The sequence below is a fragment of the Sturnus vulgaris genome, chromosome 2 (assembly GCF_052056855.1).
Source record: "Sturnus vulgaris isolate bStuVul1 chromosome 2, bStuVul1.hap1, whole genome shotgun sequence".
NCBI lineage: Eukaryota > Metazoa > Chordata > Aves > Passeriformes > Sturnidae > Sturnus > Sturnus vulgaris.
In genome coordinates, this window is record NC_142244.1 from 115,189,411 (window position 1) to 115,202,569 (window position 13,159).

Sequence of the window (13,159 nt, forward strand, 5' to 3'; positions counted from 1 at the left end):
CCCCTCCCTGCCCCTCCTGCCAGGGACTTGTGCAGAGCCACAAGGTCCCCCCTGAGCCTCCTTTTCTCCAGCCTCAGCCCCTTTCCCAGCTCCCTCAGCCCCTCCTGGGGCTCCAGCCCCTTCCCAGCTCCCTTCCCTGCCCTGGACACCTCCAGCCCCTCCAGGGCTCTCCTGCAGGAGCCACAACTGGACACAGCCCTCGAGGGTCTCTCAGTGCCAGCACAGAGGGACAATCCCTGCCCTGCTCCTGCTGGACACACAATTCCTCATCCAGCCCAGCTGCCAGTGGCCCCTTGGCCACCTGGGCACCCCTGGGCTCGTGTCCAGCCCCTGGCACCAGCACCCCCAGGGCTTTTCCACTAAGCCACTTTCCAGCCATTCTGCTCCCAGCTTGTATAATGAAATTAGAGCAACTTCATGGGGCTGAAATGGAAAAATATATATAATAATGGAATAATAATGGAAAAATAAGAGCATACAGAGAGTTCAGGTATGTGTCAGGTAGTGAGGGACATACCAGTGAAGCTGTTCCTCATAAGCTAAAATCTCTATTTACTCTATCCAGATTAAACACCAGACCCTTTGACATCATGAACTCAGGGCACTGGCCCTGGCCAGGTGAGTTTAAGCCTGTGGAGCATTGCTTGCCTGAATCAGTTCTCTGGTTCCAGTAACACAGTGTGTGGAGCAGCAAAATGCAGACATTGAACTTGAAGATGACAGATTATTTACAGAAAATGTGTGGGTGTGTGGCTGGGTGTGTTTGTCTGCAGTTTTTGTGCTGCCAAAATGCCAGTGGCCATTTCACTACATTTATAAACTTTGCAGAGCGTTCAACCCATCCACAGGAAAATATGGGGAGGTTTCAGGGTCAGCAAATTCATGACCTGCATGGTTCTGGATGTAGCTGGCATGGCACATTCTCTGCCATTGTTAAATTTGCTTTCACAGCCAATAATGAAAAAAATGTTATTTTATTTCACCATTACTGTTTTCTTGGTTTTCTAGTTATTCACTTTTTGACTTCTTTGTTTTTTCTAGAGCTTATTTTCCTAAGAACCTCCAACCTACCTGAATTTCACAGAACTCTGATTGCCTCAAAATTATTTCAGGAGTTTTTGCTGCAAGCTTACATTTTTTAAGGGATTGTATAATACATTTTTCCATCCTCCATGGCGTCTTCAGAAAAATATGTCAGGAGAAACATACTTAACACAGTAGAATTTAATTATGCATTAAAATGCATCCAAAACCATGTCAGTCTGTGGACCAGAATAATGGTATAAGCATCTTCACAAAGATTTGCTGGACTTTGCCCATATGTGTTTCTTAGAGTAGCCTGTGCTACTCCATTGTTTCGGATATGCATGAAATCTTTATTTGTATGAGTTCTTCAGTCCCATTTACTCTGTCTGTATATAAAATGAGACCATCCCAGCAATATGATTTCATGCATTTATCTCTAAGTTTATGATGAAAATTTGATGACTGAAATATACCTAAGTACTTCCAGAACAACAGACATTATTGGAGCTTGATTGCATTTTCTTCCTCCCTTTACTTTAAAGACCTCCTTGTTTTAGTGATCTGTGATTTTTTGCTTCAGTGATAATGATTTATATTACAGAATCATTTACTGCCAGGAATGGATATGTAGGTACTCACAATCCTTTTGATCATTCTAAGCTGGAGAAATCCTCCCAGTGGAAGATCACAAGGAAAAATCAAGTTCTAGTTTTCCATTGATTAATCTGCCCTCACTAGGTCGTGGCCTGAGTTCAATTTATCTAATATTGTGCAGAAAATCTGTGTCCAGAGGTAGGTTGGGACCCTGAGTTTTGGTTTTCTACGTTGCTCACAGCAAGATTGTCCTATGGAGGGGTCCATGGGTTGTGTATTTCTTGTTATTTCACAGGCTGTTTCAACATGAAAATTATTTTAATGTAAATTTATTTTCAGTATTAATTTGGCCCAGTTTTTTAAGTGCAGAACGCATTGTCTGCCCTTCCTTCCTCCTAAGCATGCTTTTAGAAAATGACTGCAAATTCTATGCAGAGTGATTATAGAGTGACAACTGCAGGAAACCTTCAGCTCTGCACAAAAATGATTGATGGTCAGCGGTGGACACCTGCATATTGTGCCCCTCTTGAAATGCATTCATCAATCTCAGGGGCGTTCATTTAATCTAAACTGCATTTTGCAAACTTGAGCATCCTGCTCAAGTTGAAGGGAAGTAGGTTTTTTTTTTTTTTTTTTGACAGTGTTCATTTGTGGGAATAGTGTATAGCATGGAATATGTATTACTAAACCTGTCTCAAAGTAGAAAGATCTGGACATTTGCTGAGGATGAGATGTACTTCCAAAGTCCTGTTCCTTAAAATGCAGGTAAAAATAGCCAAGCTCTTCCCTCACAGACTCCACTTAATTTGTTCACTCTCTGTGACAGTCGTTTAGTATTTCAGGGGCTGCAGAAGCTGCAACTTGTATCTCTTTGGAGAAGAAAATTTTATCTTCTGTCTCATTAGCTTCCTTCCAAGTTCATAATTTTTTTTCCTGTGCCAGGCAATGTTTGCAAAGCTTCCAATCTCAGAAATTCCTTATCACTTTCACAGCGCTGTCGGTGTTTCAGTGGTTTTTTTTCCATTGACTCCGCCAGGCTCTGCATCAGGCCAATAATGGCTATTTGTCAGTGTATCCAGGAGTTATATTGACCTGTAGCATGCCAAATTTCATCAGTGTGTTTGCAATTCCCAAGCTTTTTGGCACGGTAAGCGTGTTACATAGCTGGCGACGCTCAGAAATTGCAGTTTTGTGGTGCTAGGAAAATAATCATGGTAATACTACATTTCCTATCTGCTAATGGGAAACACGAAGTTCTTTTAACGAACCCATAGGCTGCTGTTGTGATGGGGGCATTTGTCTCTCCACCCCCCCGCCCTAACAAAATGGATTTTCTGACATTTCTGTGACCTCTTAGAGAAAGAATTAGGTGCACAGTTACCAAGCAACAGAAAGTCAGGCAACACACTTTCGAAGCCCTCTAATTGCCCATAATGGTAAGAGCAGCATCCACACTCACAAAGGCTTCATATTCTTGGTACTTACTGTGCTGCAGGAACTCATTTACCTTTTATTGCCAGCGTGGTGTTAAGCTGTAACCACCAAAGGAGGAGGTGGAAGTCTGAAGGCTCTGGAGCTGCTCTGCATATAGAGGGCCATAAGGATTGTCATTTTCACAATTCATGCCTCACATTTCATTTATCCAGAATATTTTAAGTGCTTAACTCGCAAGAGAGAAGGCACATTCATCTCTACAATACTAAAACCAAAGTGAACGCAAAAGAAAAAAAAAACAACTTACAAAGTCTTTCAAAGATTTAAATGAGAGACCAAAGAAAGGCTTTAAAGCACAATGTATTCTGACAACTTATCCTCTAAGGATTTAAAATGACATGTTTCATGAGTCACACAATGAAATCTCTATGGGGGGTGGGGGAGAAACACATGAATACATGTTTGAGACTTTGAAGGATTTTGGTTTTTTTCTCCTCCAGCTTGTACCCTGCCTGCCTGTGAGGAGTCAAACTGTCCCCTCCTTGCATGGCATATCTGGGACACTGAGTACCACTCCTTCCTGAAGCTCTTCCAAGCTTTTCCATTTTATCCGACAAATGTAGCAGTCTCCATCCACTTTTCACAACCCACTTTCCTCAAGGGGGATTCAGGAAGCGTTTTTCTTCAGGCACTGAAGGAAAGGCTCCTCATGGAGTCCATCATGAAGGGACAGTCCAAGTCTTTGCCACTGGACATTTTGGCTTGCCCGTGGAGGATGGTGCTGGGACAAGTGACAGTCACTATCTCCTGCTGCTGTTCCTTGGGGAAGCCCTTTCAGTCCTGGGTGGGAGAGGTGGTGTGTCTGTGCTCTGGGTGTCCCTGATCTGCTTTCTCTCTCTCCAGCAAGGGGTAGTTTCTGTGCTCAAAAGGGGCTTCTTGGTGATTCTGTATGTGCTTTCATTTATTTTCAAGCATAGTTGTTTCTAATTGTTCATTAGAAACAAATAAAGCTCTAGAGCTTTCTTCTCATGTCATTTTTGCACTGCAGTTAACTCTGGCAAAATTAATAGATATTATATTGGCATAAATGAAGAAAGGGCCAGAAACTAAAGTTTTTTATCCTAAGACATAAAGAAAACTGCACTCTAAACCTGGCACTTCAATTTTTTTTTTCCTTTTACTTCTGTCCTCCAGCAGAAATGAGGTATAAGGCAGAGGTATCATAGAGTGGAGGTGAAATGGCCAAGGGCTCAGCCATGCAATCTGTCACATGCTGTAACTCCAGCCCAGCAAAGCCTGTAGGCATCTGACAGCTTCCAGAGAGTCTCACAAAACTACACAATTCTTCCAAATCAGCCACGAATTGCCAAGAAACACGCACACAGGGTAGGTGGAATTTTGAACTTAGAGGGAATAAAAAGAAGGTGAGGTTAAAGTTTCTACATGTACATAGACATTTGAGCGGTGTTTTTCTATTTAGGGCCTTTTAACTTCAATAACTGTGCAATTACCACCATTTCCAGTGGAGTTACTTTGAAAATACTATGTAGCTTCTTGTATCTGTCTAATTAACTTGTCTCATGACTGCAAGGGGAATGTACCACAATTTCTAAAGTGGAAAGAACTTCTTTGGAACCATGTTCTGACAATTCAAGAATATTTCTCTATTTTCATTTCTAAGGGTGGGTATTTTTTGGAGACACACAGTCTGGAGGCATGAGAGGAAAGTGAGAGTTATTGTGTTTGCCTAGTGCCTAAAATGAAGCTATTTTTCCTGTTTTTGGCTAGCCTGTTTTTAATAGGAATTGATCATACTGTGAATTAGAATTTCCATTAGGAACTGCACGTTAGAAAAGCAAAAGCAGTTCTGGCTGAATTTGGACTTTTATCGTATAGGGTCCCTTAGAGTATGTTTATGCTGAGTCTTGCTATTAATATGGAAATATAAATGGTATCCTCCTACAATTAAACTAACCCCTTAAATCTTGCCCACCTTCCTATTATTAGAAATTTAAATATTAACAATCTAATCAACACTACTGTTGGCAGATACATCAAGACATAAATATCAAGACTCCTCTGTATGAGCCAGGCTGATGACTGGGAATAATATTGGAAAGCAAAGTTGTTGTGGAAGACTGCAGAAAAGTTCCCATCCTAATGTTATTTTTAAATTTTTTTCCCATTATTGCAGGAGTTGTGGAAGCAAAGCTGATGTCCAGAACATCTCAGCTGAATTTTGTATAAGATCCTGCTATCAACAATAGTTGTCTCAGTGTTTTGATAGCAGAAAGCCACACAGATATGGCTCTGTAGGGATGATAAGCCTTCACAGGAAGCTTGCTTTGAAAAAAGGTTCATGTGCACAAAGATCTCTTGCAATACCCTAATGAAGGCTGAAGAAAATTCCTGATGAAAAAATTGCTGTTGCCTCCAGTGAGGGTAGTGAGAGAGTGAGAGAAAAATGTAATAATTTGATATCTTCATGATAGAGGCACCCTCTGGAGAAAGATGCCATGGTTCTCTCTAATTGGGCATGTTTTTGTTAGTATAAAGATACAGACCAGAAAAATAAGGGTTGTCTATTGGAAATGAAGGGATGATTAAGAATGGGATTTTCATTGCTCATTCTTCTCCCCAGTCCAAAGGACACACACATCCATACATGTAACCATCCATGTATGTTCTCTCCAAACTCTTTATGAAAGCTTTGTAAGCCTAAACCACTACTTTCTCTTTTTCTTTAAACATGCTGCAAGTCCAATATACCTCTGATATTTTTTCTTAGTGGTTAGCATTAGACTGCACAGCAGAATATTAACCATCTGCCATGAATTTTCTTTACTATTATTGCAGCTTTGGTAAAGTCCCTGAAATATTATTACTGGAACTTTAATCACCCCCAAGTCGCATCTCTGGACATTTCTATGTAGGTTACTTCAGAACACTGAAATTCTGTGTTGCAGCCATACTCTATTTACAGGGTTCCACCTCTACACCACAACAAATCACATGGGCACCCATCAGTCACCTGCCTTAAGAAAATGCCAGAGGAAGTGATCTCTAGGGAGAAATTCCCTTTTCTCATGCATGGGGTGGAAACAAGAAGAGCATCCTTTGAAACAAGTTGGGTTATCTGCAGACTTAAACAATTCCTTTCTGTGGGCAACAGTGATTCACTCTGAGCTCACAGTGTTTTCAAAGAGGAGCAGGTCAGACCCTCACCTCCTTTGCAGCACAGATCCCACCTGGGAAGTTTTCTAGCTCTGTCTCCCTCCTTGAGGACCTTTGGCCCTGATCTAGGGACCTCTTTTTTTTTTTTTTTTTTTTTTTTTTTTTCTGTATTCAGGGTGGAATCTAGAGCTGTCAGTAGAGAAAAATATGAAAATATCTGTCATTCTCAAATTCCCATCTCCTTTCTCCTGATGGCACTTCTGGATTCTGGACTAGCAGCCCTCAGCATCTCGCCCTCTGCAGACTTCTTCTCTAGCTCTCAAAAATAGAAAATTGCTCTGGGATTTTTCCTGGAAGGCACCATGAGTTTGCAAAAGTGATTGCTGCAGAGAACCTCAACTGAATAGCAACCCTTATGAGAGTGCTCAAGAGAAAGCACTCCTATATTGCTGTGGAGTGTAACTATAACTGCATTTTATTTATTTCATGAACACCATGCAATATTACAGGCACAGATTAGTCAGTCAAGTCAGATGTAGGTGGCTGGGGCTTTTGGCACTTGTTATGCAAATAGCAAACAGCAGTAGTAACTCACTCCTAAAGGTAATGACAACATATATCTGCTGCCTTATTTTGTGTGCTCAGTGTGCTCCTCGGAGCTGTCTGCACCTTGGGGCGAGTGTCAGGGGAAGACTTACTAGTTCCAGCCATGCACATGTAATATTAAAAAGCCAGGGAGCTGTGGATGGCATCTCCCTGCTCACTGTCAGACCCTCCTCCTGAATGCAGTCAGAACCATTTCACAGCAAGGAATGGCCTTGTTATCCAGCTTGGAGCATGGCAGCACTGTGATGTGACTGACTGCTGCTTGTCTTCATCTGCCTGGCTCCAAAACTGCCACACTTTCACCCTCTGATGTCTGGGTCCTGCCACAGAGCATCTTGGATCTGGTCCTAATTCTTGAGGGCGCAGCTCATGAGTGATTTCTGTGTCTGGCTCTTCCAGACCCACTCCTGGAGGTGTGATCCGGGAAGGGGGTTTGAACAGGGGGTTTGAACAGGGGTTCAGAGAGGCAGCAGGGGACTGGCTGAGGTCCTCACAGCTGCTTCAGTCACTGCAGTGAGGAGCTGTCCCTGCAGCTGGTCCTCTGGGCTCTGCAGAGCTGGGGTGTGTGCTCAGCACAGTGCTGGGCTCTTTGTGGAGCTGTCTGGAACATCCATCTGGAAAAGGGAGCTTTAAAAGGGAGCACGTTGGGTTTGATCACCCCAGGTGTCCCTGTTCCTGGTGGGGACACAGGGCCTGCAGTGATGGAGGACTGGCTTTTACAAAGGAACTGACACTATTCCCTGGAAACAGTTTTGTTTTAAAAAATGAAAGCTGTCTCTTCAGCCAGGATGAATGAAGATGAAGGGAAAGATTTTTGTATTGGAAAGCAACATTCTACAAAGTCTCTGTTCCCAAATTATTTTCAGCTTTGGCAACCAAGAGGCTGGGTCATTTCTGCTCAGAGTCAGAGCAGAAATAAAATGGGAGAAAATCTCAAACGGAGGAGCCTTTCTTTTTCCTTCTGAACTTCCCCTACTCAGGCAGATGTGGTTCTGTTTAGCTTTTTCTTTTTAGATTTTTTTCCTGAAAAACTTTACATGAAAAGAATTAAGCAGCGAGCTTTTTGACTTTGACTTGGTTTGTCCTCAGTGCTTTTGTCTTTTCACCTCAGATCCTTACCAGTCATCCCTGTGTGCTCCCTGCAAGGACTCAGTATCTCTGTCTGGGGACTGGATTTGCAGGGCATTTGCTGCAGACCAGCCTTCCAGCATTCAGGAACATTCCTCACTCACAGATTCCAAGCTCAGCTGGGGAGCAGAGTGCCTGGCCCTGTGGGTAGGACAGCTTCACCCCTTCTCACCATATTATTTTTCCTGAGGAGGGTTGCTCCAAGCCTTCATGGGTGACAGCTTTGCTGTCCCTCAGAGGTGACCTTCAGTGCAGGTTTGGCTCAGGGTGGTAATTTTTGTGTACAAACTCTTGGAGAGTGCAAGCTGTCACAGGGTGACCAGGTTGCAAACTCCTGGGTGCTCCAAATTAGTTTTTAACACTTCAGATTCTTCAGGTGCTTCACTCAGCTGTTGTCTCCATCTCAGTTTTTTTTTCTGGAATGCTTTGCCCACAGAAATTAAGATACGTTAATAACCTTTTCCTCATCTCCTGGAAGGCCCTCTAAGTAAGAGAAAATGGAAGTATCGTTTCTGAGGTAAAGATGTTCACTTTCTGGATCTGCTTTAAGAGATTGGATACGTTTTATTGTCCTATTTACCCACAAATGAGAACGAGGCCAAATCTGATCCTTCCGAAGGAACACAGGTTTGATTTTCAGGCTCACAGTGACCCGTGAGTGCTCAGACTTGGTGGAAGCTGGGATAATTTTGTAGAAAAGAGATTCTGCAGCAGCTCTTTCTCCTGAAGGCAGGGGTATGATCTGTTATACTCTATTCATGGTCTGTAGTAGAAATGAGTGGTTTGATCCAGCTTCTGACAAGCCATTATCCAAGACACATACAATGTTTATTTCTTGTTTTCCCCACAGCAGAGAAGGTTGATGTTGGAACTCAGCAACCTGGGAGTTTTAACTTTCTGTGCTTTCTGACACTGACCCCCAGGAGAACACTGCTTTTGACCTGAGGCCTTGGAGAAAGCTCCAAATTTGAGTGATGGAGTTGGAATGACTGGTGTCTAGTTTGAATAGAAGTGTGTAATTTCACATGGTGAAGGGTTTTTGGGATTTTTAGAATATAGTAATAGGTATGGGACAAGATGGAGGGTTTTGGGTGTTTTCTCTTTCTGTCTTCTTCCTTCTTCCTCATGATTTCAGGCAGTAGTTTCTGGTTAGACAGTCAGTGCTGCACTGTGGGTCACAGGAGTTTGGTTATTGGATCAAAAATATAAATAATATAGGTGTTAATTCTTTATTGGACTGTTTGGCTTTAAAAGACCTTGTAGCAGCTGGATTCACCTCCATTTTGCTCACTTTTAGCTGGTAGCTGAGGTGTTGCAGAACTCTCTGTACTTTTGATAAGATTTAATAAACAACCAAGTCCGAACATGAGAAATTTTTCTCCTTCGTGTCTTTAGTCCTGACTCTGAGTGAAGACAGAAGAAAATGAAGACAAGCCACTGATTAAGTGGTGCAGTTACCCCATTTACAGGTTGGTGCACTGCCCACTTTGCAGTGGGTGGCAGAAGGCAGGATGCTGTGGGAGCAGGGACAGGCAGGGACTTTGTTCAGCAGCTCCAAACCTGCCCACAGCCCAGTGGGCACAGAATATTTTACATCAAAGGAGAACCAAGGCTGGAAAGCTCTGACTAAAGGCAGATTTTGCAACCTGCTTTCCCAGGAGTGTGTGCTTAGTCCTGTCCTGTTCAGAGAGCTCATAGATCAGGGTATGTGACTGCATAAGGGAAGCCATGCATGAATACAGAACTAGATTTATAGCTTCACGTGGTTCCCTTTTGTTTGATTTTTTTTGGTGTTTGGTTGAGCAATGCAACGTTTTGAATGTAGTCCTTTAAAAAAGAATCCTGGAAGACTGAAATCAAATCACATGAGACCTTAGTGAGTCCTTTGTATTGGTTGTCATTAGATTCCCAGTTCAGGTCTCAAACACATAAGCTCCATGAATGTCAGGGAGCAGTGGCTGCTTTTTCTTTTATCTTGTATCCATGGAAAAAAGTCTGGAAGACAGATATTGCTGTGGGGTTATGCAGTGTTTGCTAGCTAGAAACGTTTGAAGGATATTTCTTAGATTTTATTTGTGACTTTGGGGAGTGTGGTCACTTAGAGATGTCACTGTCAGGGACATAAACTTCATACACTCATGCAGAAAGACAGGATGAGTCATTGGTGGAGACCTGAATCTGCCACCTTACAGCTGAAGTCATAGTTTCACATCTGCAGGGAGTGAAATATTCATTTGGCAAATGATCCCACATCTGAAATGGGCAAAAGATTCTATTGGCCTGCTTCTCTCGTGAAGGTTTGAGACACAGTCTTTGTTCCCTGACTGGAATCATACACAGGGAAGTAAAAAGGAATTTCCCTCTTTGTCTGGAATTTCTAGTCAGTAGCACCCTTTTCTTCAAACTGCATGTCCTGGGCATTCATGGCCACTGAAAAGGAGCCCACAAGAAAGATGGAGAGAGGCTCCTTACAAGGGCCTGGAGTGACAGAAAAAGGGGAAATAAATAACAGAATCACGGAATCACATAATGGTTTGTGTTGGGAGGGATCTTAAAGATCATTCAGTTCCAATGCCCTGCCATAGGCAGGGACACCTCCCACTAAACCAGGTTGTTCAGAGCCCCATCCAACCTGGCCTTGAACATTTTTAGGGATGAGGCATCCACAGCTTATTTGGGCAGCCTGTGCCAGGGCCTCACCACCCTCACAGAGAAGATTTTTTTCCTGACAGCTAATGTAAATCTACTCTCTTTCAGAGTGGAGTCATTCCCCCTTGTCCTGTCCCTCCATCCCTTGGCAATTGTCTCTCTCCATGGTTCCTGCAGCTCCTTCAGGCCCTGCAAGGCCACCCTGAGCTCAGCCCAAAGCTTCTCCTCTCCAGGCTGAACAATCCCAGCTGTGCCAGCCTTTCCTCCCAGCAGAGCTGCTCCATCCCTCTGCTCATCCTGCTGCCTCCTCTGGGCTCTCTGCAGCAGCTCCACATCCTCCTGTGCTGGACCCTGGAGCTCTGCAGCTGATATCTGTTTGCTGTGTCATGAATACAATGTGTTATGAATACAATAAATATCTGATCATGCAAGAGTCATTTGTTCCTGCCCCTGACAAATGGATGCTCCTTTTGGTGTCTCTAGCAGCTTCCTGGATGAGCATGCACTAATAACAAGTGAATCAAGAGTGAGTATGGGAATAGAAATCCAATGCAATGTGAAAGAATCCCAAGCAATGTAAATCAAAGGTTGAGAGTAAAACCAGTCTGTGAGGTTTGTGGGCAAATGGGGGGTGGGTGCTGCACGAGCTCCTGGCTCACCCACTGGCACTGACACTGATTTGGGATGAGTGGCATTTGGTCCAGTGCTTTAAAGGTCTAATGACATCTCCTGCTGTCCCAGCTAATAAACAAGAGAGGTGTGGACTGGCTGTGCGCTGATTGCAGTTTATGAAATGAACAGCAGGTGGGAGAGAAGCAATAGGCATCCTCCTAGACCTCCAGCTAACAATGCCACATCTGACAGAATGTCGCCTGCTGGACCCGAAATCAAACCTTTTACACCATGCTCCTTGGAAACGGGGAGGGGTGGCAAGGAGCAGAGTGGTGGGGTAGAGGAAGGGAGAAGGTGGAATAATGGGATTTGTGTACGAGATTATTTTTGGTTTCTCTCTCTTTGGTCCTCCTTTTCCCATTCCATACTCATATTTCTCTGTTGCCTGACAGTTCTGTCATCTGTTGGCCTTTCCCAAGCAGTCTGCCTCCAGATGATATCTGCCCACCTTGGTGGCAGGCACCTCCCTGACTATTCATCTGTCTCCTGCCTCCTGCCTTTCATGTTTTGTCAATCTGTTTATTTCAAATCCGTTTCTCTGTGCCCCATCTTCCTCCTGTCCTTATGCCTATCCATCTATCTCCATTAAAATCTGAATATTGAATATCAATAAAAATAACACAGCCTGTTTGGGGAGGAGGTCGTTTGCGTGATGCTTTATGACTGACTGTTGATTTGTGGTCAAACTCCACGGTCATAAAAGGGCTGTGCATCAGGCAAACGCCATAAAATGCACACATCAGCAATTAAAATCAGCTGTATTATCTGGGCACCCAGCAGGGCTGCCTAGTTAAGGCCCTGCCAATGTTTTGATTATTACAACTCTGTACAAGAATTCACGCTGTTCCTCTCTCCTCACCCCCACCTCTGGTAGCTGACCCTTCCTCTCTTTCCGTGTGCCTCACTGCTGACCCTGTGCTTGGATTCTCCCCTGCAAGATGGAGCATCCGCGATCTTTCCTTCCCTCCCTCCAACTCAGCCCAGCGCAAATTCCTCTCTCCCTCTCTCCTCCCCAAGCACGGACTGCATTTCTGCAGGAATGCTTGGCCATTCCTGCCAGCAGCGATGTTTTGTTTCCTACCTGCCGAGTCCATTCCGAACGCCTCATCCCACCTGTCTCTGTGTCTGTGCTTCCCTTTGCTCAGCCTTTCTCATCACCTGAGCACTGCAGGCTGCGGGTGGGAGCACCGGGAATTGTGCGGAGCTGCGGGCGGGCAGAGCCGGGGCTCCTTCATCATCAGAGACGATCCCTTCCTTCATCACCTTCATCACCTTCATCACCTTCATCACCTTCCTTCATCACCTTCATCACCTGCACGCTCGCTGCATCCCTCTCTCAGGGATGTGCTCTCACATCCCTCCTCTCTGTGTGCCCCAACCTCTCTCCCTGCTGCATCCAGCTCTCCTCCCATACCCTCTCAGTCTCCCTGGATATTGAGCTCCACCACGGGAATGTTCCCTGAATGTGCCACCCTCTGTTCCCTCCGTGCTGCAGTGTGTTTTTGGAGCCCCTGGGCCATCTACCACTTACAGCATATATTGGAAAGACCTCGTGGTGCACAGGCTCTGTGGTTGTATTTGAGCACTCATCTGTCTTCACATCACTGTAATATTCGTTAATTGTAAACACTTAGGCTGCTTTTAATAAAACGATTTCAGAGTGGAAAGTCCAAGGTAGTATTTAATTTAGTGCTGTGGGTTTTTTTGGTGTCTGGCCAGTAGACACTCTTTAAAGTAATTCTATGCCTGTCATTTTTCACTGTGAGGATTGTCAAACACTGTCACAGGTTTCCCAGACAAGTTATGGATGTCCCATCCCTGGAAGTGCTCAAAGCCAGGCTGGATGGGGCTTTGAGTAACCTGGTCTAGTGGAAGA

General features: G+C 44.1%; 1 long non-coding RNA gene across 2 annotated transcripts in view; it reads right to left on the bottom strand.

Annotated features, from left to right (window-relative positions):
- LOC148224986 (uncharacterized) overlaps positions 1-12,707 on the bottom strand; it is a 29,477-nt gene extending 16,770 nt beyond the window's left edge. The window contains exons 1-2 of one of the 2 annotated variants that reach the window (XR_015801874.1): positions 12,587-12,681; positions 12,365-12,555 (exon numbers count right to left, since the gene is read on the bottom strand). This is a non-coding gene — a long non-coding RNA (uncharacterized LOC148224986). Of the gene's footprint in view, positions 1-12,364 lie in introns of both variants that reach the window. The other variant, XR_015801873.1, reaches the window with a different exon arrangement.
- Positions 12,708-13,159: the final 452 nt, after the last annotated feature.